Source organism: Pan troglodytes, chromosome 3 (assembly GCF_028858775.2).
Source record: "Pan troglodytes isolate AG18354 chromosome 3, NHGRI_mPanTro3-v2.0_pri, whole genome shotgun sequence".
NCBI lineage: Eukaryota > Metazoa > Chordata > Mammalia > Primates > Hominidae > Pan > Pan troglodytes.
The window spans coordinates 154,561,715-154,588,652 of NC_072401.2; the positions used below are offsets into that span (position 1 = coordinate 154,561,715).

At 36.0% G+C, this 26,938-nt stretch overlaps 1 protein-coding gene and 1 pseudogene across 11 annotated transcripts in view; one reads left to right on the forward strand and one right to left on the reverse strand.

Moving 5' to 3' along the window:
• The window catches only part of ARFIP1 (ADP ribosylation factor interacting protein 1), a 131,895-nt gene that overhangs the window by 2,223 nt on the left and 102,734 nt on the right, over positions 1-26,938 (forward strand). For 5 of the 11 annotated variants that reach the window (XR_010156360.1, XM_054683432.2, XM_054683430.2 and 2 more), the window contains exon 2: positions 8,755-8,871. The exons of the other annotated variants lie outside the window; for them this stretch is intronic. The gene's annotated coding sequence lies outside the window, so the exon portion shown is untranslated. The remainder of the gene's footprint in view (positions 1-8,754; positions 8,872-26,938) is intronic. 11 annotated transcript variants of the gene reach the window in all.
• LOC104006250 (ribosome biogenesis protein NSA2 homolog) lies at positions 13,973-25,835 on the reverse strand (annotated as a pseudogene).

Sequence of the window (26,938 nt, forward strand, 5' to 3'; positions counted from 1 at the left end):
TAGATTAAAACCACCACTTAGGCAGTGTCTTGTTGAAGTTAGTGAAAACAGGTTTTGTGTGTGTATGTGTGTGTGTGTGTTTTCCACTTAGGCAGTATCTTGTTGAAGTTAGTGAAAACAGGTGTGTGTGTGTGTGTGTGTGTGTGCTTTCCCAAACTGTGCAAAGGAGATATATAGCCTCTTGATAGATTAAAACCACTACTTAGGCAGTGTCTTGTTGAAGTTAGTGAAAACAGGTAGGGGTGTGTGTGTGTGTGTGTGTGTGTGTGTGTTTTCCCAAACTGTAAATTGTTTGCTTTGGGACCAAGGAAAGGAGAATGCAGGGATTCTTCTAGTTTGATATTGAAATCTCTCCTTTAAAACATTAGTGTTTCTAAATTCCTTCCTAGACTTACAGAAGGAAATGAGGCTGCCCACTTTATTTCCTGATTTGTGGTTTTGAGGTTTCTTTTTAGGGATAGCTGTTTGTGGTCCATGCTCTGGAGATCCAGTGGATTTACAAACTGATGCGCCTATCTTTGATATGTATTAAATATCACCAACCAACTAGGCACAGTTCAGAGTAAAAAATTTAAATTCTAGTTGTATTTTGCTTTCATTTTCTTAATTTTTTTTGCTTGAGGCATGTACCTTAGGATTTGATTTGGCTTTGCTAGGAAGAACAAACAAGATGTTTCAGTGGTGTGGTCCTTTGGAATGTTGTTGCTTGTCTTGACATCCCCTTTCCCTCCATTCTGTATGAGATATTTTAATGATTGTTTCTCTCTTGTGAATATGTTAGTATCCTTCCAAGCTTAATGTAAGTTTTAGAGTACATATTTGAACTTACTGATTCGGTTGTGAATTATTTGTTGATTGAGGGTTGCAGTTCTAAAGGTCTGATACTTTTTTTTAGAATGTTAACTTGAAGACACCTATACAGCTCATGATAGTCTATCATGAGTATCCAGTTTCTTCTGCTCACAAAATAAGTTTTCCTCTGTCTAGCAACCTCACTTGGGGGAGCAGTCAACATAAGTTTATAGAGAATAGCATATGCTAGGCTGGGCACGGTGCCTCACACCTGTAATCCCAACACTTTGGGAGGCTGTGGCGGGTGGATCACTTAATGTCAGGAGTTCAAAACCAGCCTGGCCAACATGGTGAAACCCCATCTCTCCTAAAAATAAAAAAATTAGCCGGGTGTGTGTTGCATGCCTGTAGTCCCAGCTACTTGGGAGGGGCTGAGGCAGGAGAATCGCTTGAACCCAGGAGGCGGAGGCTGCAGTAAGCCAAGATCCCACCACTTCACTCCAGCCTGGCCAACAGAGTGAGACTCCATCTCAAAAACAACATCAACAACAGACTAGCTTATGCTAAATTAGTTTCCTTTTAAGGTAATGACAAATTCGGAGGATAGTTTATATCTAACACTGTAACAGTTACATTTATTTGCTTACCATGTGCGTTAAGCTAAGTGCTTTACATTATTATCTCAAATGATAACCTTATAAAGTGGCTAAAGTCCTCATTTCTATAGGTAAAGAAAATAAAGCTGAATGATTAACTGAAGCTAAAGTAGTCTGCTCAGAATTGCACTGGTGGAGCCAGTGCATGGCTCCACCTACGTTGTCTGACTCTAGACTACTACTGTAGACAACTTCTACCATGCGTCCATTATGTCCTTTTTGAAATGAGTTGGAGATATATCACCTGATTTTCTATCAGGTGTTGAGAAAAGGTTGTTTCCTTTCTTAATCTTCAGTGGATGAACATCTGGTTGAATATCATACTGAGAAGTTTGACAAAAAGAAGTGAATTTGGAGGAGGCAGTTGGTAGGGGTTTCCTATGGGGATGGATATAAGTCTCTGGTGTGTGTGTGTGTGTGTGTGTGTGTGTTAGAACACACACACCTACTTGAAATAAAGAATTGTAAGTATTATAAATTCTTGAAATGAAGATTCAAATAATAAGCAGATGGTGTGTGTGTATATGAGGAGGGGAAAATGTGAAAATGAAGATTATAAGTAATAAACTGGGCATTGTAAGAGTCTAGAAGTATAAATAAATTTTAGAATAATACATTTGGGATGGAAAGAATAAATTCAGAATGGAAGAAGGAGTAAATTAAACAGGAAACTTTAATATGGTTATGGATGAAAAACTAAAATATTTGTACAGAATGGAAAGTGAGTTGTTCCACTTAATATGGAAGTTGATGACTTAGGACCATGACAATCTAAAAGTCAGATATGTAGCACTACTTCTGGATGTATGAAAAAGACTATTGGCCTGAAAATAATTTTGTTTTCCTTGATCTTTACTAGCTTTTGGCAGTCATGGAAGCTGCCGAATGGCTCTTGCAGATTAACAGATATTCTTTATGAGACAAAAGTATTTATTTTCTTTTTCTTTTTCCTTTATTCCTATTCTCCTCCTTCTCCCATCTCTCATTCCATTCTCCTCCATTCCTTCTAAGCCTTTGTCTTAGGATGGGCATAGGCAGGTGTTGCTCAAACCTTTAGTTGTTCCTGAAAAAGGAATATAAAGTCTCTTTATGAAATACACTTTTTTCCCTTAATGAACATACTTATTTAAGTGAATGCTGTTCTTCAGAGTAGGCAATCTGCTTTGAAATCTTCTTCTAGTATGACTGTCGGTTCAGATTGAGACATACAAAAATGAAGTTCTTGCCTGGCTTCGTCACTTCGTGACCTCAGTCACCAGAATCTGAATAACTTTGGGTATTTGGAAAAAATCAGATCCTCTCTTGAAAGACAAAGATTTGGGGATCTGAAGGTAGTTGCAAAACAGGCAATTGCTCAAATCTTTTGTGAAAATATGGCAGTGTCTTTACCATGTTCTCACCTAAGATAAGAATTTATATTTTATTTTTGTATATCTGTGATAGCATTGGACTAGCAGCTCCTTGATGTTGAAGCTTGAGCCTCATTGGTCCCTGGGGAACAGTGACATACTGCCTTTGGAACAGGATCATAAAAGCAGCAGAGTTAGTGGTAAGCCCTAAATCTTCCAGAGGAGGGAGTCAGTTCGCCAACTCCAGTTTCTGCTAGCCTGAGATACTCATCATGGCACACATAAAAAATGATTATAATTGTATGGCAGACTAGAGCCAGGCCCTCCCTGGTTCCTTGGAAGCTGTGGAGTGGGGGAATGGGTCACAATTTCAGCACATCTGTAATCCATTCTTGGCACACTGTTTGGAAATCTTTGCCCTAGAGAAAAGGAATATGTTACTCTGTTTAATACCTTCTGTTTGTTTAGCATGTAATAATTTACAAAGCACTTTCACATACATCCTCATTTTATTTTTACTCCAGCCATACCAAATAGGTAGAGCAGATAACATCACCACATTAGAAATAAAGAAATTGAGATTTAGGTAAAGTGCTTTGTCCAGGGTCACATACCTAAAAAGGGATGGATCAGGAATTTATACCCTCAGTGGAAAGAGCCCCTGGATTTAAGCCCGTGATCTGTAATCTCTAAAATGGCCAGGACCTTATCTGTTTTGTTTCAGTGCTATATGTTGCCCAGGCTGGTCTTGAACTCCTGGGCTCAAGCGATCTTCCCGCCTTGGCTTCCCAAAGTGCTGGGATAACAGGCATGAACCACTGCATCCAGCCTAAGTATTATAAATTCTTGAAATAAAGATTCAAGTAATAAGCAGAAAATGGAAGGATGTTTTTTCTATTCCTCTAATCTCTCCACCCACCACACCTCTCTCCCAGTTAATTTGAAAAGTAGGTATTGGGGAATCAGATGAAATATATGAGAAAGCTGTAAACCTGCACTGTCTAATGCCAGGGACGCTAGCCACATGTAGCTATTTAAGTTAGTTAAAATTAAATACAATAAAAGATTCAGTTCCTCATTGTACCAGCCACATTTCAGTGTCAGTATCATATGTGGCTGGTGGCTACTTTATTGGACAGTGCAAATTTAGAACATTTCCAACAACATTGGCCAGCCCTGATAAAACTTTAAAATGCGACATGATATGATGTGATACATAATTCCTATGTTGTTGAACCGCGAGTTTAAAAGTCTGCTACCCGTGGTGCCTAGCAGTTTTTGTTTTAGCTGATGAAATGTTATTGCCATGTTCTCTCTCAGCTTTTTGTTTTAACTAAATCCAGATGGTCAAAGTCTAAGTCTAATGTTTTTCTTGGATATTTGGGGATTATTGTTAGCTGCTTTTCTAGGATAAAGATGTCAGCTTCATTAAGGGCATGAGTGTTTTCTGTCTGCTTTGAGCTGTAGATCTATATGTCTTGCTGTCTTGTTGACATCCTTTCTTGAATATCTTAAAGGTATCTCAAATCCAGTATGTCTAAAATGAAACTGATTTCCCCTTCCCTCCCTACAAAACTGCACAACGTTGGTTCTTTCTTTGTTCCTTTTTTCAGTGAATGACACAATTATCTTTTCATTGTAAAATTCAGAAAACTAGAAGTGATCCTTAATTCCCTCTCCCTGAGAGATCCAATGATTGAACAAGTTTTTAAAATCTTACTTTCTACATGACTCTTGAATTTTTCTATTTCTTCCTGTTTCCACTACTGCCACTTCATCTTGCCTGAAAGTTTTACAATAGCCTCCATTCTTATCTGTCCTCTCTAATTCATTACCCATCTTGAAGGCACAGTGATTTATTTTGAAACACACATTGGATTATCACTCTCCTTCTTCCTCCCCCAGTGCTTTTATGGCTTTCCATTGCTTCTAGGATCAAAATAAAACTGCTTAACAGCGTTTAGCTCTCCAGACTCATCTTGTACCACGTTCTGCATAACTCTCCAGTTCAACCATGCTGGCCTTCGTTAGTCCTTTATATGCACCTTGCTCCCTGCCATTTTTGCAAGGCTTTTGTACATGCTTTTCTCTCTGTCTGGACCATTCTTTCTTTACTTTCATTTCATTTCACTTGTTAGTTCCTAGTCATCCTTCACACCTCAGCTGAAGTTTTGCATCCTTAGAGAATATGCTAACTTCCCACATTAAGGTAATAGTATCATACATTTCCCGCAGTTTGCAATTTACATTTATTCATGTGACTGTAAGATTTTCTTTCTGTTCAGTGGCCTATAAACTTCATGAAGGTAAGGTCCATATCTTGTTTTCTTTTTTGGCTCATTTTTGAATCCCTAGAACCTAGCTCAGTACCTGACACCTAAATTTGACTCATTAAATTTCCAAGTTAATGGTATTAAGGATTTCAGTTCATCGAGTTTTGTAATACAAGAATTTGAATATGAATTTTTATAAAAATAGTGTTAAAATGGTAGTACAGTTTGAACATTCCTAATCCAAAAACTTGAAATCCAAAATGCTGCAAAATTCAAAACTTTTTTGAGCCCAACATGATGCTACAAGTACATAATTCTACACCCAACTTTATGTGATGAATCAAAGTCAGAATGCAGGTGTACAACAGTTTCCCCAAGAGAAAAAAGACCTGCCTAGCCCCCTTCAGCTGCCATATATCTTTTCCTCACACAGCCAGATACACCTACGCAAGCATGCCCACAAAGGGCAATACAATGCCATGTGTATGTGTAAGAAATGATTGGTGATACGTAGCATATAAATTCAGAGACGGGAATGATGGTGATGTCAAACAACCACAGACTGTCCACATGAGTGGCTGAGATAGTGACACCTTTGCTTTTGGATGGTACAGTGTATACAAACTTTGTTTCATGCAAAAAATTATTAAAAGTATTATATAAAATTACCTTCAAGCTACGTGTATAAGGTGTATATGAAATGTAAATGAATTTTGTGTTTACACTTGGGTCCCTTCCTGAAGATACCTCATTATGCATATGGAAATATTCCAAATGCCAAAAAAATCTGAAATCCAAAACATTTCTAGTCTCAAACATTTTGGAAAAGGGATAATCAACCTGTAATTAAATTTTCAGTTTGACTATTTCTTTCAAGTGTATGGAAATAAATTATTAGGCCGGGCACAGTGGCTCACGCCTGTAATCCCAGCACTTTGGGTGGCCGAGGTGGGTGGATCACTTGAGGTTGGGAGTTCAAGACCAGCCTGGCCAACATGGTGAAACCCTGTCTCTACTAAAAAATATACATATATAGATTAGCTGGGCGTGGTAATTCCAGCTACTTGGGAGGTTGAGGTGGAAGATCGTTTGAACCTGGGAGACAGAGGTTGCAGTGAGCCGAGATCGTGCCTCTGCACTCCAGCCTGGGCGACAGCAAGACTCTGTCTCAAAACAAAAAATGTGTTATTAGTAGCTATATAAAATATAGCAATATAGCACAGTATTCTTACACTATTTTGTAATAGACCCTTTTATTTTTGGATGGTTTTAGTTTTACAGAATTACTGTGAAGATAGAATAGAGCTTCCCATACCCACTTTCCCCTATTATAAGATAGGCTGTGCACAGTGGCTCATGCCAGTAATCCTAGCACTTTGGGAGGTCAAGGCAGGTGGATTGCTTCAGCTCAGGAGTTCAAGACCAGCCTGGGCAACATGGTGAAACCCCATCTCTACCAAAAATACAAAAAATTAGCCGGGCATGGTGGTGCCCATCTGTGATCTCAGCTACTTGGGAGGCTGAGGTGGGAGGATTACTTGAGCCCAGGAGGCGGAGGTTGCAGTGAGCAGAGATTATGCCACGGTACTCCATCCTGGATGACAGAGCGAGACTCCATCTCAAAAAAACAAAAACAAAAACATACTACATTAGCATAGTACATTTGTCACAATTAACCAATATTGGCACGTAATTATTAAAGTCCATATTTTATTCAGATTGCCTCACTTTTCCCCAATGTCTTTTTTTTTTTTTTTTTTTTTCTGTTCAAGGATCCCATCTAGGATAGCATATTACCTTTAGTGGTCACGTATCCTCTCGTTTTGACAGTTTCTCAGATTTCCTTGTTTTTGATGACAAGTTGATAGTTTTGAAGATTACTGCCTGGTCAGGTGTTTTGTAGACTGTCCCTCAGTTGGGACTTGTCTGCTATTTTTCTCATTAGACTGGGTGATATGTTTCTAGGAGGAAGATCACAGAAGTAAAGTGCCATTCCCATCACATCATATCAAGAATACAGACTTTTTTTTTTTTTTTTTTTTGAGGTAGAGTCTCACTCTGTTGCCCAGGCTGGAGTGCAGTAACGCAATCTCGGCTCACTGCAACCTCCACCTCCTGGGTTCAAGCGATTTTCCTGTCTCAGCCTCCCAAGTAGCTGGGTCTACAGGTACATGCCACCATGCCCGGCTAATTTTTGTATTTTTAGTAGAGAGAGGTTTCACCATGTTGGCCAGGCTGGTCTTGAACTCCTGACCTCAGGTGATCCACACACCTCAGCCTCCCAAAGTGTTGGGATTACAGGCGTGAGCCACTGTACCTGGCCAAGAATACAAACTATTAATATGACAGTACCATTGATATTAACCTTGACTACTTGGCTTGAGATAATGTTCATCAGTTTTGTCCACTGTAAAGTTACTCTGTTTTCCCCCTCTTGTATATTGTACTTTTTAGAAGAAAATCTCTCTGTGAAGCACACAATTGGGAATTGGGGAATTATGCTTTACCTCTTTAAGGGTGAAGTGTCTACATAAATTTTTGAAAAATCTTCTATAAGAGTTTTTTGTCTATTCTCCCCTTTCAGTCGTTTATTTATATCAGTCTGACTCATGGATATCTATTTTATACTTAAGGGTAAATCCAGTAGTACTTTATTACTTCGTTGCTCAAATTGTTTCAGCTTTGGCCACTGGGAGCTCTTTTAGTTGGTTCCTGTATTCCTTTGACATACTCCTGTCTTTGTGAGACTTTTGTTCTTGTTTTGTTTGTTTGTTTTTGAGCACTTTTAACTTTCTGGTATTACAAAATGCTCTAGGCTCACCTTGTGTATTACCTACCACAGGCCTAGAATCAGCCTTTTCTCCAAGGAATACTGATTCCTTCTATTGGAGAATAGTGTTAGAAACCAATATCTGGGCACTATGTTTGCTCATTGCTGTTGGAATGTCATTGCTTCTAGGCCCTCCCAGTGGACAGAGTAAGGAAATATATGTGTGTACACTAACTCATGTATATACACATATCTATAAATATTTCTATATGTCACTATATATATGTTAAGCTATATTTTCAGTTTATTTCCTGTGAGCATTTTTCATTAAAAAAATTACCTGTGAATATTGAAGGGGTTTATTTTACATGGTTTTGGGAATTTAGTAACAAAAAGTAACTCTCCAATTATCCATTGCTAAGGGACAAAAGCAGTTCAGATAATACCAAATAACAGGTAACCTGTTTGATCTTTGAATGAAATCAATTACAACAACAGAGATGACCACCTCTCTTGGTTCTTGGTTGGCTTCACTGCTAATGTTCTGGAACTGAGCCATCTATGAAGAATGAGGCCACAGCATACTGAATAATTTAGAGTTAATTTACAGCTAGTTTTCTTTTCAGAGAGTAATTTAGTTTTGAGAGTCTTATCATTTTACTTCTCATTGGTTTCTCTGTAACACAGTCTGAGTGGGGAAATTAAAAAGACTTCTGCAGACAGTCAGTTTTGTTACCTAAGAGTTGGTTATGGTGGTAGAGATAGGCGTAGTTGAAAATCTGTTAGGTTAACTTTTAAATTGTTTCTTATTATGCATATAATTCAGAATTAACTGTATTTTGTCAGGGCTTTCTATTTTTGAATTATCTAGACTGATGTGTTTATCTTTTTTTTTTTTTTTTTTTTTGAGGCAGAGTCTCAATCTGTTGCCCAGGCTGGAGTGTAGTGTCACAGTCTCGGCTCACTGCAACCTCTGCCTCCCGGGTTAAGCGATCCTCCTACCTCAGCTTCCTGAGTCACTGGGACCACAGGTGCGTGCCACCATGCCTGGCTCATTTTTGTTTTTTTTTTTTAGAGAGATGAGGTTTTGCCAGGTTGCCCAGGCTGATCTTGAACTCCTGGGCTTAAGTGATCCACTGGCCTTGGCCTCCCAAAGTGCTGGGATTACAGGCTTGAGCCACCATGCCTGGCCCGATGTGTTTATCTTAATAAGCAACCTGAACTTAATTTATCAATGTGTAGAAGAAATTGTAGGTATTTAGCAAAATAGCTTTTACAGATACCAGATAGTTGTTAATATAAAGACAGAAGAATAATGTAAATTATTCTGTATTATCTTCTTTGGTTATTCTATTTATAAAAATAAATGTAATATACTTTGAACATATTATGTGGTAAGCCATTTCCAGTTCTTTTGCATTGGACAGTAAGGAAAATGATTCGTTTTTCTTCTTATTAGGAGAACTGTCATCATAGAAAACAAAATCATTTTAAATTGTTTTGACTGAAAAGCTTCTATATTTTGGATATTTTCAACTCTGAACATATAGTTTTAAAATGGAGTCATGTATGGTAACTCAATTTTTTATTATAAACAAGTCAGTTCAACTTGAAAATTAATATTCAGTTACGAAATCAAAACAAGTCTCTTCCAGGTTTTAAGCAATGTCATCTTGGTATAAGCTCTGTTTTCTGAATATAAACCTATTTTCATTGTAATTTCTAAAAATCCAGTAGGTTTCTGGATTTTGTAAAGACGTAAATGCAGATATAATTGTGCAAATTTCATAGTATTTTATTTTGAGGTGAGAATTTTGTTATAGTTTATAAAAGATATTTTCCTCTTCAGACCTCAGGGCTATTTTGGGACCTACAAATAAGTATGACCACCAGCTGCTTCAATTCTTGCTATTCAAAAGGTTAATAGTCTTTAAGTTAAATATAATGTGATATTATTCAACAGAAAGAATATGTTTTTCCTTTTTAACCTCGAACAAATTCTGTATCTGATGTTTAAAAAGTATTTTTAAAAGTTGTGGTAATATAAAAATGTGTGGAAATTGTGGCTGAAGCATTAAAAATAACTTGCAAAATAAATATATTCTAATGGTAAAGAAAAAACTGATCTTACCATTCTGTTCCTGTTTATCCATGAATGGGAAAAGATGGGCATATTCCAGTAGATTTCATCAAAAGTGAAAGAGATAGAGCCACTTAAAAAAATCTTTAGAATAATAACTCATCTCTGGAATATCAAGTCTAAAGAAACTAAGCAAAATCACTTTAAAACAAGCCCACGTTTTGCTACTTTTTGCTCTCAGTGTTTTCTATTTACCTCCTTTTATTGTCCTTGACTCACCAGTCAGAAGTTCTTGATGCTGTATATCATTATTTATAGTACTTTTCAAACTTTTTTTTACTAAAGTACCTTTAGAAAGAGTAATAACCCTTCAGACATTTCTTTGAAGACTCATATTTTATCATAAAAATTCAGTCAATTTCTTTGAAGACTTATGTGTGTTGTTTTATTCAAGTGAATTTTGCTTTAGATTCTATATTTATTTTAGTGAAAAATAATGTAAATTCATATTCCAGTATGATGTGCCATGTTTATCTTGTCTGCTATGGTTGTATCTGCCCTCCTGTGTCTTGGGCATACCACTTCAGACCACCTGTTATATGAGTACCTGAATTTGAAAAGCTCCCATTATGATTTATGTTCAACAACACTCCTGCCACAGATCCTTTATCATTAGACTTCTGCATCTTTAAACTCAGTGTTGTCATGGAGACTCTGAAGGGGTTTTAGGGATCCTGGCAAATCTAATACCCTCTCTTTCCTGGGTGCTAAGAAGACCTTAAATGCATTTAAGAGTGGTAGAGTATAAAAGTCTCCCTCACTAAAATTTGGGAAAGGATCTTATAAGGTTTTCCTCTGTATAGATTTGGTCTATTCAGTATGTATATATAAAAATGTGATTTTTATAGTAAAATCAAAGCAGCTACAAAGAGTTGGATGGATTTTAAACTTGAGGTGACAAATTCTAATTAATAATTCACTTTGTAGGTCTTTGGTTCTTACACTCTTTTGTTAGCAAATACCTCTGGCTGATTTACAGTTGAACCCCCAGAGATGACTTAACGACATTTTGGCCTCCAATATAACTGGTCTGTGAGGGCTGAACATCAGTGGTGGTTTTGTAATAGTAATTTATCACTCTGTTTTAAAGACAGCTTTCAAAGATAACTGAATTCTTACAAAAATTAGAAAATGTATAACCTGAACAGCACAAATTATATAGGTCATTAACTTCTTAAGTCTTGTTACTCTCATGTATTTTGTTATCAAAGTTATAAACAAGAAGACCTTTAAGAAATAAATATGAAGTGGATCAGAGCACTTAAAGAATGAGCCAAGATAGCACCATCGTACTCCATCCTGGGCAACAGGAGCGAAACTCTGTCTCAAAAAAAAAAAAAAAAAAAAAAAAAAAATATATATATATATATATATAATATTTAGTACCTATCTCTGTAATTCTCAGAAATTTGATTTATGTTTCTTTATCTGCCTTGAGTTATTTGGTCTTTTCCAGAGCTGAATGATAATGATGTACAGTAGTCTTCCCATAGTCTTGGGGGAGATGTTCCAAGACCCACATACCTGAAACTGTGGATAGTCCCAAACTCCATATGTACTAAGTTTTCTCCTATACATACATACCTATGATAAAGTTTAATTTGTAAATTAGACACAATAAGAGATTAACAACAGTAATAATAAAGTAGAACAATTATAACAACATATTTTCTTAGTCTGTTTGAGTTGCTATAAAGGAATACCTGAGGCGGAGTAATTTCTAAAGAAGAGAGGTTTATTTTCAGACCATGGTTGACAGCTGATAAACTGTGGGAAGCTAAAACATGGATAAGGTGGGGGACCTACTATATTTTCCTCATTGGTGCTGTTTTATACAGGCGGTCAAATGATAACTCCTATTTCCCAAGAAAGTAAGACAGCAAAAACGAACTGCCTTAACCTTCCATTTTTCCATGTTACTCTTCACTATCTCTACAGGTTCCTTCTTCCTTTATTCTGGCCTCACTGGAAGAGATTTTCTCCTTTTATTTAAAGGGTAATTCCTCTACCTTTGTTCAGAATTTCTTACTGTTTTTAAAAAACTTTTAATCTAATTTTAGACTTGCGGAAGAGCTGCAAAAATAGTAGAGTTCCCTTACATTCCTCACCCCATTTCCCCTAATGCTGACATCTTACATAACCATAATATAATTATTACAAGTAGGAAATGAACATTGATATAATATTATTGATTAAACTATAGCTCTTATTAGAATGAAACCAAATTTTCAACTACTGTCCGTTTTCAGTCCCAGGGTCCTATATAGGAACCCACATTGAATTTAGCAATTTCTCCATAGTCTCTTTTAAAGTTTCTGACATTTTGCTTGTCTTTTATGACTATGACACTTTTGAAGAATACTGATCAGTTATTTTTAGAATATCTTGCAGTTTGGGTTTGTCTGATGTTTTCTCATGATTGGACTGAGCCTATGCATTTTTGGCAAGAATACCACAAAAATGATGTTGTGTCTTTCTTAGTGCATTGTATTGAGGGGTTTATGATATATGTCTTACTACTTATGATTACTTGATCACTTGGTTGAGTGTGTTGTTTTTACACTGTGAAGTTACTATCTTTCCCTTTTTAGTTGTTAAGTATCTTGTTGGAGCTACGTGGAGACTGTGTAAATCCTGTTTCTCCTCAAACTATTGCTCTCTAATTTTAGCATCTCTCAAGTGGATCTTGTCTGCAGTATTTGTGATATTTGCCTGATGTTGATTGTTTCCCACTTTGCTTCCTATGTCAATTTACTTATCGTAGTCTATTGTGAAGAAGAGTTGTCGCTTTTCCTCCATTTACTTATCAGATTGTTTATATCAATATGGACCCATTAATATTTTACTCCTTGTTTTTGATCTAGTACTATCATTTATTTTGTTGCTGTATTCGTTCCAGCATTGGCTGTTATGGGCTCCTTCAGGTTGGCTCCTGTGTTCTTTCAACGAACCCCCATCTGTTTTTGAAGTTTTCTTTATTTTCTGACACCATGTCAGCATGTGGAAATTACTATGGTTCTGAGAGTCAGAATTATTACAAAATATATCGCGTATCCAGAGAAGTGTCACTCCATCCTTAGCCTTGCTACTCTGTTCCCAAGCCCTTTCCCTCTTCTTTCCACCCCTTTCTCACCTGCCCAGGGTAGGTAACCTATCTCTTTAGTTTCTGGTTTATCCTTCCAGTGTTTTTGTTTGTTTGTTTGTTTGTTTGTTTTTGCTTTTTCAGTAGAAATGTGTATTTTCTTATATCCCCCTTCATTCTTACATGAACATAACATACCATAGGTATTTTTTTGCTTTTTTCAGACTTTGCTTTTTTCAGTTAACACTGTGTCCTGGAAATCACTTCATATTATAGAGATTTTCCTCATTCTTTATTTCCCCCCACAGTTGCATAACTTGGATGTACCATAGTTTATTCAGTCACTTTCCTGTGTGCCATATTCCTACCATAGAAAGGTAATTGAATATGGCACATCCACGTTTCCAATATTTTACAATTACAAAGAATGCTAGAGTGTGTATTTGTCTTTGTATATTTGGAGGTATATTCCCAGGGTGGATTCCTTGAAGTGGAATTGCTGGGGCCAAAGTTAAGTGTATATGTCATTTTGTTACACATTACCAACACTCCCTCCAGAATGGTTGTACCAATTTGTATTCCCATCAGCCATGCATGTAAGTGCCTGTTTCCCTTACATCCTCACTAATGGAATGTTTTGTCATATTTTAAAATTTTTGTGAGTCTAATAGATGAGAAATGGTATTTCAGTGTTGTTTTAATTGGCATTTCTCTAATTTTGAGTGAATTTGAGCAATTGTTACTTATTTGATGGCCCTTGTAATTTTTTTTTTTTTTTGGTGAATTGACTGTCTTTTTTCCTGTATCTGATTTTTGGTCCTTTTTCCCTTTGTTTTGTTTTTTTCCGCCCCATTTTAATGTTTACAAGTTAATAATCTCTTGATGATTGCAGACAGGTATGGCTGTTTGGTAGTATTCAGAAACATTACAGTAATGGTAGTTTTTTCAGTTGGTATGTAGTGCTCAATAATTATATATGAAATTGCTGTCAAACCAGTAAGACTGCATTTATGCATCCATCATTTTCAGGATTGTTGATAACCTGGGCATATTTCCCCAAATAACTTTGCCTCCCTGTGTCACAAGGCCCACTTCACTCACATTTACCTCAGTGACAGTCTTTGGTAATAACACCCGAAGTTGTATACAGCGGGAATGAGGGATTCTTCTTTACGCCAAGTATTGGTAGGCAAAAGGTGGCTTTCAGTTCAGGTTGTGTTACATGGACTTTCTTGAAATGCAAGCCCATTGGCCTGATGAATCTTTCATATTTAGGTGGTTTTCTTGTAAAGACATCTCTAGCAAAGCAGACTTCAGTAACCATCCTCTTCCATGCCTTCTTCTTTCTCTTTCCTGTTTGAATAACTTAATGCTTCTGTTTCTCCCTGGGCACATACTTTAGGCAGAGGGACTTCCCATTTTCCCTCATTCTCTTTTCGTTTCTGTTTAATCATATTGGAAAGTACTTTAGCTCAAGATTGTCTCTCTGTCCTGCTGATAGGCAGGTACTGCTCCCTGTGGAATCTTTTCATCATTCTTTTGTTTGGTGTTTCTCTTTTCATGCATCTTGATGGTCTTTTTTATTTGTATTTTCTCAGCATGGCGCTGTTTATGATTAAGCTTAGCCTTCAGACCAATCATTTTCTTTGCCTTCTTTGAACATTCTTGAGCTTCTCGACTTTCCTTCTTTCTCTTTCTCTCATGGTAATCCAAATGGTATAGCATTTATGGTGTAATTCAATATATTCATTCTGTGGCACGGTGACGGCTGCAGAGCGCCCAGAAGCAGCCCTTGGGGTGCAAAAATGCTCTCCTTTCCCTTTGTTTTTAAGAATTCTTTATATATTAGCCTTTTATGGTGTATGTTGTGAATATTTCATCTTAGTTTGCTTTGCATGTACTATGTGTGTTGTCCAATTAAAAAATTTTATGTAGTCGATATTTTCTTTTATTGTTTCTGGATTCTCCTTTCCCTATACCAAATTTGAGCAGAATTCATCCATTTTTTTTCTAGTACTTTCTCTGGTTTCGTATTTTATATCTAGATTCCTAATCCATTTGGAGTTTATTCTGGAGTATGATATGAGATAGAGATCGAATTTTATATTTTCCAGATGGATACCTAGTTTTCCTGGCACCATTTATTGAAAAGTCCATCTGTACTTTAGTGATTTGAGATGCCACCTTTGTTATTTACTAAATTTCTGGGTATATTTGGGTCTAATTCTAGACTTTTTAAATTTCACTGGTCTATTTATGTGCTAGTCCCACACTGCTTTAATTATAGATGTTTTTTGGTGTTGTAGTGTTTGATAGAGGTGGTCTCCTTGTGGTTTTCCTTTTTCAATGATTTCCTACCTATTCTTGCATGTTTGATTTTCCACATCAACTTGAATATCAACTTGCCAAGCTTTACAAAATAGCTTGTTAGTATTTTCATTGTATTGTATCAAATTTATAAAGTAAGGGAGAAATGACATCTTTATAATGTTGTCATCCTGTCTTAGAATGGGGATATCTTTCTCTTTGCTCAAGTGTTCTTCAGTGTCTTTCAGTGGTGCTGAAATTTTCCTTGTGTAGTTTTTACACATTATTTAGTTTATTCCTAACTATTTAATCTTTTTATTGCTATTATAAATGGGATTTTCTCTGCCATTATTTTCCCTGATTGTTGTTTTTGTATAGGAGAACTTTTTTTGTATGTTAATTATCTTGCTACTTCATTGAATTTTATTTTTGAGTTAATTTTATTATTGATTCTTCAAGGGTTTTTAGGCTACCATTATATCATCTGCAAATAGAGATAGTTTTACTTTCTCCTTACCTATTATTCCTCTGATTGATTTTTCTTAACTAGTTGATTTGGCTAATACCGCTGGTATGATGTTGAATAGTAGTAGAAATGGCCGGGTGCGGTGGCTCATGCCTGTAATCCTAGCACTTTGGGAGGCTGAGGCGGGTGGATCACCTGAAGTCAGGAGTTCAAGACCAGCCTGGCCAACATGGCGAAACCCTGTCTCTACAAAAAATTAGCTGGGCATTGTGGCAGGCACCTGTAATTCCAGCTACTCTGGGTGGTTGGGGCGGGTGCTGAGGCAGGAGAATCGCTTGAACCCGGGAGGCGGAGGTTACAGTGAGCCAAGATCGCGCCACTGCACTCCAGCCTGGGCGACAGAGCGAGACACCGTCTCAAAAAACAAGAATAGTAGTAGAAATGGTGGGCATCTTTGCCTTTTTCCTGATCTTATTGGAAATGCCTCTGTTATTTCTTTATTAAATAATTTAATGGTTGTAGGACTAAAATGTATATATTTTATCATGTTGAGAAATTACGTCCTAATTCTTGTTTCTTTGAGTGTTGGGTTTCGAATGGGTGTTGAATTTTGTCACATACACTCCATCTCAGTGGTATGGAGAAAATTGTATGTTTCCTACCTGCCTTAGATTTATGAATATGGTATGTACTAATAGATTTCCTAATTGAACCAATCCTTTACCTCTAGGATAAATCCCATTTGGCCATGTTGTATTATTTTCTTAATGTATTACATTCTGTTAGCAAACAGTAAAATCGTTCCCTCCAGTGTATTTCTAGAGTAAAAATTTGTTTCTTTGCATTATTGTAGCTAAAATGGTGTCTGGTACTTATTTGTGTGTATATTTATCTCTGTGATTAGATTCAGAGTGCTTTTAGAGCTGGAACTAGAGTTTACTTTTTATTACCCTTAGTGCCTAGCAGAATTCTTCATATGTAGTTGGTATTATCTAAATTTTACTGAACAAAAATAGAAGCAGAAATAGCACATTAAACTTTTCTTGAATGAAATTTGAGTATAATGTTTCACTTAGCAAACAGTCACATCAGTCCTAAAGAGCACTACCACCACATGAAGGTCAGGGAGATCTGAGTTCTGGTCTGGAACTTTGTTTTACATAGGTCACAAAAACTAACATTTTGGCATCAGACATCACAGTTTTTTCATCTGTCAAATCAGTTGACGCTCTGATCTTTTAAAATTTGTTTCATATCTAAATGATCTTATGAAATTAATTTTTACTTATTGCAGTGTGCATTTTTACATTTTGCCAAATAATTTTTCTGAATTTTTATTTGTCTTTAGAATGGTTTGCCTGTTGTAATGAATAGATATACATATGATTATGGATAATTTTGAAAAGCAAATTCTGAATACAAATAAATTAGTTATTATTTTCCCCATTTTTTAGTTGAACAAATTTAACCTTCAGAGAAATGGCGACTGATTTAGAGGAATTGGTAAGGCTGGAGCACAATATGGGGTTTTCTGTCTCCAGTTACAGTGTTTCTGTGCCAATCTGCCATCTGTTTATGTGACACAGTACTAGGCACAGTGTTTCTTCAACTAAGCCAAGCTACTGTGATTCAGTGTGATAAGTTTTAATGTAGGATTTAGAGCTGGATTATTTATGTTTAGTCCAAAAATCAAAGACGAATTCTTTGCACAATATGTATTCCTTGCGGGGGATTCAGGGTTCCTTGTGATTTAAAATAGCTTGAGTGTTTCACATTTGGCAAAGCAGTGTTGTAGTTACAGGTAATCCTGAGAAGCTAGAGAATTATGTATACGGTATGTATCTTAGTTCATGGATTTGATTTTTTAGGATCAGATCTCTGAATCTATCCTGTTGAGAGATGATCAGAGGAAGATTGTGCATGTGTGTTCTAGGAAAGATTGACAGCCTAGCCAATGATGGGATTCATAAAAATAAATGAAAGTATTCTGTTTGTGGTTTACCGTTGTGAGTTTTGTCTTTGTAATTGTCACTCTGATAGATGCTAAACTAGAAATTTCCTGCTCAATAGGGAGTTAAGTCTGGATGACAGTGATCTGAAGGAAACTACTGCCAAGCAATTGATTGTTCATACTTGTCTGGAAATTAACATTGAAATCCATGTTATGCATTCCTTGTGTTTTTAGCTATACCCAAATATGCAGCATTCATGGGGAACATTCTTATTAAATTTAAAAAAAGAACAGGTACGTGAGTATAAGCTGAATTTATCCTCCAATTTAAAAGCATTATATGAGTTTACAGTTAACAAAAGTACAGTTTAGGAATATTTTATGACTTTAAAATTCCCTACTCATTAGTATTCTACTAATTTAAACCTGCATGTTTAAAACTTATGGGTCAGATTTGTTACCAGAAGAACAGTAGCCTAATAGGCAACATTCATTAAGGGCCTATTAAGTGTCAGGCGTTGTACTAGGTTTTACATATGTCATCTCATTTAATGCTACAATAACCCTGTTGATGTTTTTCTCCCATTTTATAGATTAGGCAACTAAAACTTGGAAAGGTCAACATAGCTTTTAAGGAGCAGAGCTATGATTTGAGCCGCAATGAAAGAAAAGATGAGTAAATTTAGGAAACTGTATAGGAAAAAAACTATTTAAAAGTAGAAGCAAGAAATTGGGGAAACAAGCAAATTAGGTATATTTTTATAACAGTGACAACAAAAAAAGCAAAGAAATTGCATTAGATATTTATTAGTTTATCCTGAGATTGTAGTCTTAATTCTTCTTTTCTGTCTGTCCTTCAATATAGTAACACTAGAACATATACCTATTTCTAATATTTAAGGAAAATATACAGATATTTGCACTCTTTTGTGTAACTCAGACACCTAAAAAGTGAAATGAGTACAGATCCTGCATCCAAGGTCGTATTGTTTAATAGAGGAAATTTAAATGAAATAAAATGCAGAATAATAATTCCTTTAGCGTGGTACAAGTCAAGCATTGTGGCAGTTCAGAGGAGTAGCAGCCAGGAATATCAGTGAAGGTGCCATTTATTCTGAAGTCTTATAGCGTGGGTACAATTTAAACTACTTGAACAAAAGCACAGATAAAGAACATTGAGAAATACGTATGGAGAAGAGTAAGTTTGATTTCATAGGGTATCTGAAGAAACATGATTGGTAGAAAGAAAACAGGTCAGACCATAGGAAGGATTTTGAGTGTCAAGCTGAGGAGTCGGCTTTTACATTGTAGACACATCGGGGAGGGAGACAGACCATGTTAAAGATATACGTAAGTTATTTTATAGTGTAATGTAAACTAGTGTTTGCTGCTGTAAAGCATAAGGGGCTAGAGTGATGAAGAGTGCTAATTGACATAGATTGGTCAATGGTAGCCCTTCTGAGGAGTTGATGTTTGAGCAGAAACCTAAATGAGGTGAGGAAGAGAATCATGTGAAAATTCAGGAGTAAGAATTTTCCAGACAGAGCAAAGAGCAAGAGCAAAAATATTAGTAAGATTGGTGTGTTTGAGAAACAGTGGAGAGGGCTCTGTGGGTAGAACTGCCTGTCAGGAAAGATGGAAAGGAATGTGGTTCAAGATGTAGCTAGCAGCTAGGATGGCTTTCCCTAGAGTAAATGAATTTCTGTATCATCTGTGTTCAGTAATTATCTGGATTTCACCATATTTGCCTTATTCATTCATTTATAATAATAGGTTTGAGAATTACCTTCCTACTGAGGCCATGAAATTGCCAAGATAGATAGAAGAAAGAAAGAAACACAAGGCTGCAGACAGTAACATTTATAATCATATTTCAAATCTGTCTTGATTGTGGTCTGTTTTAGAAAAGTACACTTAGGGTACCCATAGTGACAAAGTTACAAAGAGTAGCTGTGCTGGTAAATACTAGTATTATTGGAACTACTTCAACATTTGTTCTGTTAGTCTTGAGCTGAAATCAGTGTGCTATAATTTTACATTTGATTTTCACAACAGCTGTGTTATATATAGGTGAGGTTAAAAATCTCATTTTATAAATGAGGAAACAAAGTTATACAAGTAAAGTGAAATGCAAAGGATAAAAAGAGACAGAGCTGGACCTTAAGTCCGTGTCTCTTAATATGTTGGTTAGTTCTGCAATTTCATTAAGTAGGCTTATTCACCTAATAGTTTTGAACCATGTTGAATTACCACATTGTAATAAATACATTAACCACTTTTCAAAGGCCATATTTTTACTAATACAGAAGGAAATTCCAAAAACTATTCGAATTATGAATTTTAATAGAATTACTTCCTTTTTTCGTAGGCAAAAATCTGAATAATTTCATCTGACACAGAAGGCATTTGTGTTTTTTGGTATTGGAACAAAATATGGTCTCTCTTGAGATGCATAATTAGTCCACTAAGCACTGCAGTCTTCATTGTCTGAAGCCATAACTAAAACAGTTAGGATTGAATTAGCTTTGTGTCATTCTTTTCTTCTTTCACTTTCTTTACTTTCTCCATTGCTTTGCCTGGAATTGACTGAACTTAAGAATTTGATCCTTCAAATAGGAAGAAAATATAACTACTTGATAACAGAACAAAATAGCTACTTGACATATGTCGTTAATAACCTGAACATTGGAAATATTTCACAGTACTTTTTATTGCATTTTCAAATAACTTTAAAAAAATAGTAGATTTAAGAAACAGCTAGAAATACTTTATTATACCACTTTGTTTTTGTTTGCTCAGTGGTAAACTGGATTAAAGAGCAATGTAAATGTGTTTTAGAAAATATAATGTCTTACGCAGTTCCACAAATCTAACCAAGGCTAAGGCAAGTTCTTTTAGATCCTTTCTAGAAAGTTTCTACATTGTTTCTAAGCATTTTAGAAATTACGTTTTACTATGAATAATGTAATGAATAGCAGGAAACTTATTTCTGGTGTGCCTTTCTTTTGCATTATTAAGATAGTGTTTTAGTCTTTGGATGACTCTTAATTTCCATATGGTATTAGCCTATAAATGCTAAATCGTCAAATGTAAAGCCATTTATGTTAGTGTCAAAGTGTATTTTCAGGATTTGAAAAATGTAAGTAGCATGAGAAAAAAAGTACATTGACTTTTAAATTTTAGCCCTGTCTTGGGCAGCTACAGAAAAGGCTATAGACTAGGGGTTGAATTGTCAGGGAGGAGAATTACTGTTTATCCTCAGGGTAAAGATGAAGTTAGTGGAGATTTGTCCACTGTCCAAATTGGCCAGTATGAAGAAAGGAGGGGGAGACTATGGTATGAGAAGCAGCTAGAGAAGTAGGTAGAGGTCAGACTGTAAGCAGTTTTATGAGCCACGTTATCGCGATTGTAGTACTGAGAAAGTTTGCTGGAGTGCTATTTGGTCCACCAAAGGACAGGAGGGAAGCTCTTCTCCCCCAGTGCAGTTGAAATGGGTTACATTTATGACATTGAGTGAAAAGACCCATAGGGCCTGCCAGTCTAAGAGGCAATTTATAGCATCAGGCAATTTTCAGAATTTCTCACCCTTGACATGTGTGACATATTTGGGTAATTTTTTATTTTGGGGAATTGTCTTAAACAGCATTGTACAATGTTTTCCAGCATCTCTGGCCTCTGCCTTCAAAATGCCAGGAGGACACCATTCCCAGCTATAACAACCAGACATTGCTAAATGGTGGGTGGTGGGGAGGTGGTGTCAAAATCCACCCCCAACATCCCCAGTTTGAAAACCACTGAGCTGTCATGATCAATGATAACATGTGCATATTTTTGGGCGGTTGATGCCATTTTCAACAACAGGCTTGTTATCCTGGAACTCCTAATTTCCAGGTGTCCTAGTTTAATTCTGCAACTGCCAACTGCTAGGAGTAGGAGCTTCCTGGATGCGCTGTCTCTAAGGCTCTGGGATTAGCAGAAGACAGCCCTAATGATATAAATGGAGGTTAATGCATCAGTCTGCAGTTGTTGGAAGTGAAGGGTCAGAGTAAATTAAGATGGGTGCTGCTCTTAACTGCTCATGATAATATGGAGATAAAAGAAACAACAGTACAAGTTGTCAACATCAAGAAAGCAGTGTGTTTGATTCATATAAATGTCTGAATGTGTATATATATATAATATAACATGTATTATATATATATATTTATATATAATATAACGTATTATATATAATATATAATATAATGTATTATATATAATATAACATGTATTATATATTATATATAATATAACATGTATTATATATATTTTATATATAATATAACATGTATTATATATATATTTTATATATAATATAACATGTATTATATATTATATATAATATATAATATAACATGTATTATATATTATATATAATATAACATGTATTTATTATATATAATATAACATGTATTATATATTATATATAATATAACATGTATTATATATTATAATATAACATGTATTTATTATATATAATATAACATGTATTATATATTATATATAATATAACGTGTATTATATATTATAATATAACATGTATTATATATTATATATAATATAACATGTATTATATATTATATATAATATAACATGTATTATATATTATATATATAAAATATATATTATGTATATTTTATATATAATATATATTATAATATATATAATATATATATTATATTTTATATATATATATAGTTGGGAGGGCCTGTTCATGTATTTCAGTCACTCTAGGAGAGGCAGTGTAATATAAAGATTAAAAACTCAAACCAGGTTGCCAGGTTTGAATCCCCAGGTCATCACTTGCTAGCTGTGTATCATTAAGCAAATTTCCTAATCTTTCTGTTTTCTTACGTGTGAAGAGTATTGGTGTGAAATAGGAATAATAATGGTACCTAGGTCAGAGATTCGTTGTGAGGTTAAATGAGATAATGCACATAAAGTAAGTAGAATTAAATCAGTTAATATGTAAAATTAATGTGAAAAACATAGAATAGTTCCTGATATATGGTGAGTACTCATTAAATGCTAGCTCTTATTGTTGTAGAGCTTCATTTGCAAGTGGATACATTATTTAAATTAGTTAATTTCCTTAACCTTTTTAGGCTGCAGTCTCCTCATCTGTAAGATTGGGAAAATCATATTTACTTCACCAGGGTAGTTGTGAAGGCTGACTGAAATGATTTATGTAATGTGCTTAGCACAGTGGCTGGCATGTAGTAAACTCTCAATAAAGGCCAGATTTTTAGTGATTAGTGTTAGGATTAGAGTAGGGAACTATGAAGGTATCAAACAAATTTTATAGCATTCTGACATTCTAAAAACTTGCTAGACCATTTCAGAGTTATCACCTGATACTCAAAAGCATTCATAAAGATATTGGAAGACCATATTCCATTTATCCACTTCCTGATTGTAAATCTGATGTCAAGGTCTTATGTTGTAAGCAAATGAAACCAGTTCCAGCTCATTTACTTAGAAAAGGGATTTACCAAGAGGCTATGAGGTAGTGTATAGAATTGCCTGGAGCATTGGAAAACCAGAATCCAGGCCCACATATCTAGGAATATTGATCCAAATCATGGTTGAGCAGTGGTCCAATGACGGCACCATTGCTTAACACTGGATTTGGCAGTTTGCACTGCCAATACCTGTAGCTCTGGTGACTGGATGCTGCCACTATGGTCACTTCTGACCTGGAAATTTGATCTTGCTGATTATTTTTGCCCCCTAGTGAGTTCTTTGATATCTTTCTTCGTAACCCTAGTTTCTGATTCTAAGTCTGGGGCAAGTGGGCTTTGATTTGGCAGAGCCTAGATCATGATGGCAGTGCCCTAGAGCTTGGGAAAGAATAGTATTAATGTAACTGAATATAGCACTCATATGTCAAGCGCTCTTCTAAATACTTTATGTTTTTATTTTGTGCCACAACAATGCTATGAGGTAGGTACCATTATCATCTTACAGATGAAGGAAGAGAGCTTTAGGAATTTGCCTAAGGTTCACAGCTAGTGGAGGAGCCATGAATTGAACACAAACAATCTGGCTTCAGATATTTGCTTGAATGTCTGGTATTTTGAGCTTTTATGTAATACAAGGCGGGCTCTGCCCTTTCCCAAGCCTCACAATGTGGAGGCTTTCCCCAACTTTGGTTGGGGCCTGGGGCTGGGCAGCCAAAAATAAGGAAATATACATCATACTTGGCTAAAGTCTTACTTGGCAAACCAGTTATGCCTGTATTGCTATTTTAGAAGATCTAAAATGAGGAACAGAGGAATTTTTTTTCTTCGTGATTGCATTTTATGTTCTGCCACTCTTCAGATATTTGCCTTTCTTTAGATATTCTCTTTGAGGCAGTACTTCTAATTTTCAGACTCTGGATCAAACACAGGGAAAATAGGTTTGTAAATGACACTTAGAACTATGCAGTCATTTTTCTAGTGAGAGAGTATTAGTGTAATTTATTTTTTGTGGGCAGGACACATTTTGGAAAATGACAAACTTTTTTTGCTGCTGGGTTGTGGAGCTGATTAGTTCCTCTTTGTAGGTGGGCACTGTGATCAGGGTCACACACACCTCCCGCCACCAGACTGGTATAGTATGGTTGCTCTCTGGGTGGATTGGGGGCCTGCAGGAAAAATAGGTCCTCTGCCATTAGAGATGATAAAATGTAATTTTTACCTTTTTTTCAAAATCAACAGTTTATTGAGGTAAAATTTACATATAAGTGTATTCATTTAAAATGTGCAGTCTAATGAGTTTTGACACATATATAAACTTGGAAAACCACAGTCATAATCAAGATGCAGAATGTTTCCATCACCATACAGTTAGTTTCTTGTGTCCCTTTGCAGTCAGTTCTTCCCTACATTACTTGTCTCCCAGGCAACCACTGATCTGTCATAACAAATTAGTTTTGTATGTTCTAGAATTCTATACAACTGGAATCATAATAGTATGTATTCTTTTTGTGCCTGACTTTTTTTTTTAGCTCAACATAAGTTTTTTTTTCTTTTTCTTTCTTTTTTTTTTTAGAGACAGGTCTCACTCTGACACCCATGCTGGAATGCAGCGGCAGAATCATAGCTCACTGTAACCTTGAACTCTCAGGCTCAAGTAGTCCTCCCACCTCAACCTGCTGAGTAGCTAGGACTAACAGGCATGTACCACCACAGCAGGCTAATAAAAAAAATTTTTTTTAGAGAGCATCTCGCTATGTTGCCCAGTTTGGTGTCAAACCCATGTTTAGAAATTAATCAAGAGTTGTTGCATGCATCAGTAGTTCATTCCTTTTGTATTGCTGAGGAATATTTCATTGTATGGATATACCACAATTTGTTTATTCATTAACCTAGTGATGGACTTTTTTTTTTCTAGTTTTGGGTTCTTATAAGTAAAGCTGCTAGGAGTACATGTCTACAAGTAAGGGCATTTATTTTAATTTCTTTTTGGTGAATGTTTTTGTATAGAATGGCTAAGTCATATAGTCAAGTATATATTTACCTTTACAAGAAACTGCTAAACAGTTGTCCAAAGTGAAGTACTTTTTGCATTTCCTACATTCATGTATGCAAGTTCCAGTTGCCCTTCACTCACATTTGGTATTATAGTCATCTTTACTTGAGCCGTTATAGTGGTTATAGTGGCATCTTATTGTGGTTTTAATTTGCATTTCCTTGATGACTAATGATGTTGAGCACCTTTTAATGTACTTACTCGCCATTCCTGTACTTTCATTTGTGAAGTGTTCTGTTACGTTTTGGCCATTTTTCATTTGTGTTTTCTTACTATTGAATTGCAAGAGTTATTTATATGTCTTTGCTGTCAGTCATTTGTTACATATAGATATTGTAACTGATTTTCTCCTAGTCCGTGGTTCACCTTTTTGTTTTTTTTTTTTTTGATGGTGTCTTTTGAAAAGAGGTTTTTAATTTTAATGAGGTCCAGATTATCAGTATTTTTCTTTTCTTGTTTTTGCTTGTCTAAGAAATTTTGCTTACCCACGGTCATGACTCCGTACTATTCCACCCCAAGATAACCACTGTTCTGCCTATATCATCAACACTTACTGGTTTTCTTTTTGAATTGGATCATGTAATATGTACTCTTTGGTTCTGGTCTCATTTGCTGAACATTATGTCTGTGAAGTTTTTTCCTTTTTTTTTTTTTTTTAAGACAGAGTTTCGCTGTTGTTGCCCAGGCTGGGGTGCAGTGGCGTGATCTTGGCTCACTGCAGCCTCCGCCTCCCAGGTTCAAGTGATTCTCCTGCCTCAGCCTCCCAAGTAAATGGGATTACAGGCATGCGCCACCACGCCCGGCTATTTTTGTATTTTTAGTGGAGACGGGGTTTCTCCATGTTGGTCAGGCTGGTCTTGAACACCCGACCTCAGGTGATCTTCCCACCTTGGCCTCCCAAAGTGCTGGGATTACAGGTGTGAGCCACCACGCCTGGCCTCCATTTTTTTTTTTTTTTTTTTTTTTTTTTTTGTAGCAGTAGTTTGTTGTGTTTTATTGCTGTGTGGTAGTTCATTGTATGACTCCACCACAGTTTATTTGATAGACATTTGGATTGTTTCCAGGTTTTGGCCATTATAGGTAAAGCTGCTGTGAATATTCTTGTACTTGCCTTTTAATGGACATGTGCATTTATATTTCTTGGGTATATTTCCTAGGAGTGGAATTGCTGGGTTATAGGATAGTCGTATGTTTAACTCAAATAGTACTGCCAAATAGTTTTCCAAAGTGATTTTTACCAACTTTTACTTGTACCAGCAATGTATAAGAGTCTAGTTGCTCTACATACTGGCTACTACTTGGTTTTGTCAGTCTTTCTAGTTTCGGCCATTCTAATGGGTGTATAATGGTATCTGGTGGTTTTAATCTGCATGACAAGTTGAGCTGAATGACTTTGTAGCTCCTTCCCAATGCTAAGATTTTCTGTGTGTTTTACAAAGTGGAGCCGGGCGTGGTGGCTTTTGCCTGTAATCCCAGCACTTTGGGAGGCCGAGGCATGCAGATCATCTGAGGATGGGAGTTCAAGACCAACTTGACCAATATGGTGAAACCCCGTGGTGTTTCACCACATGGTGGCATGTGCCTGTAATCCCAGCTCC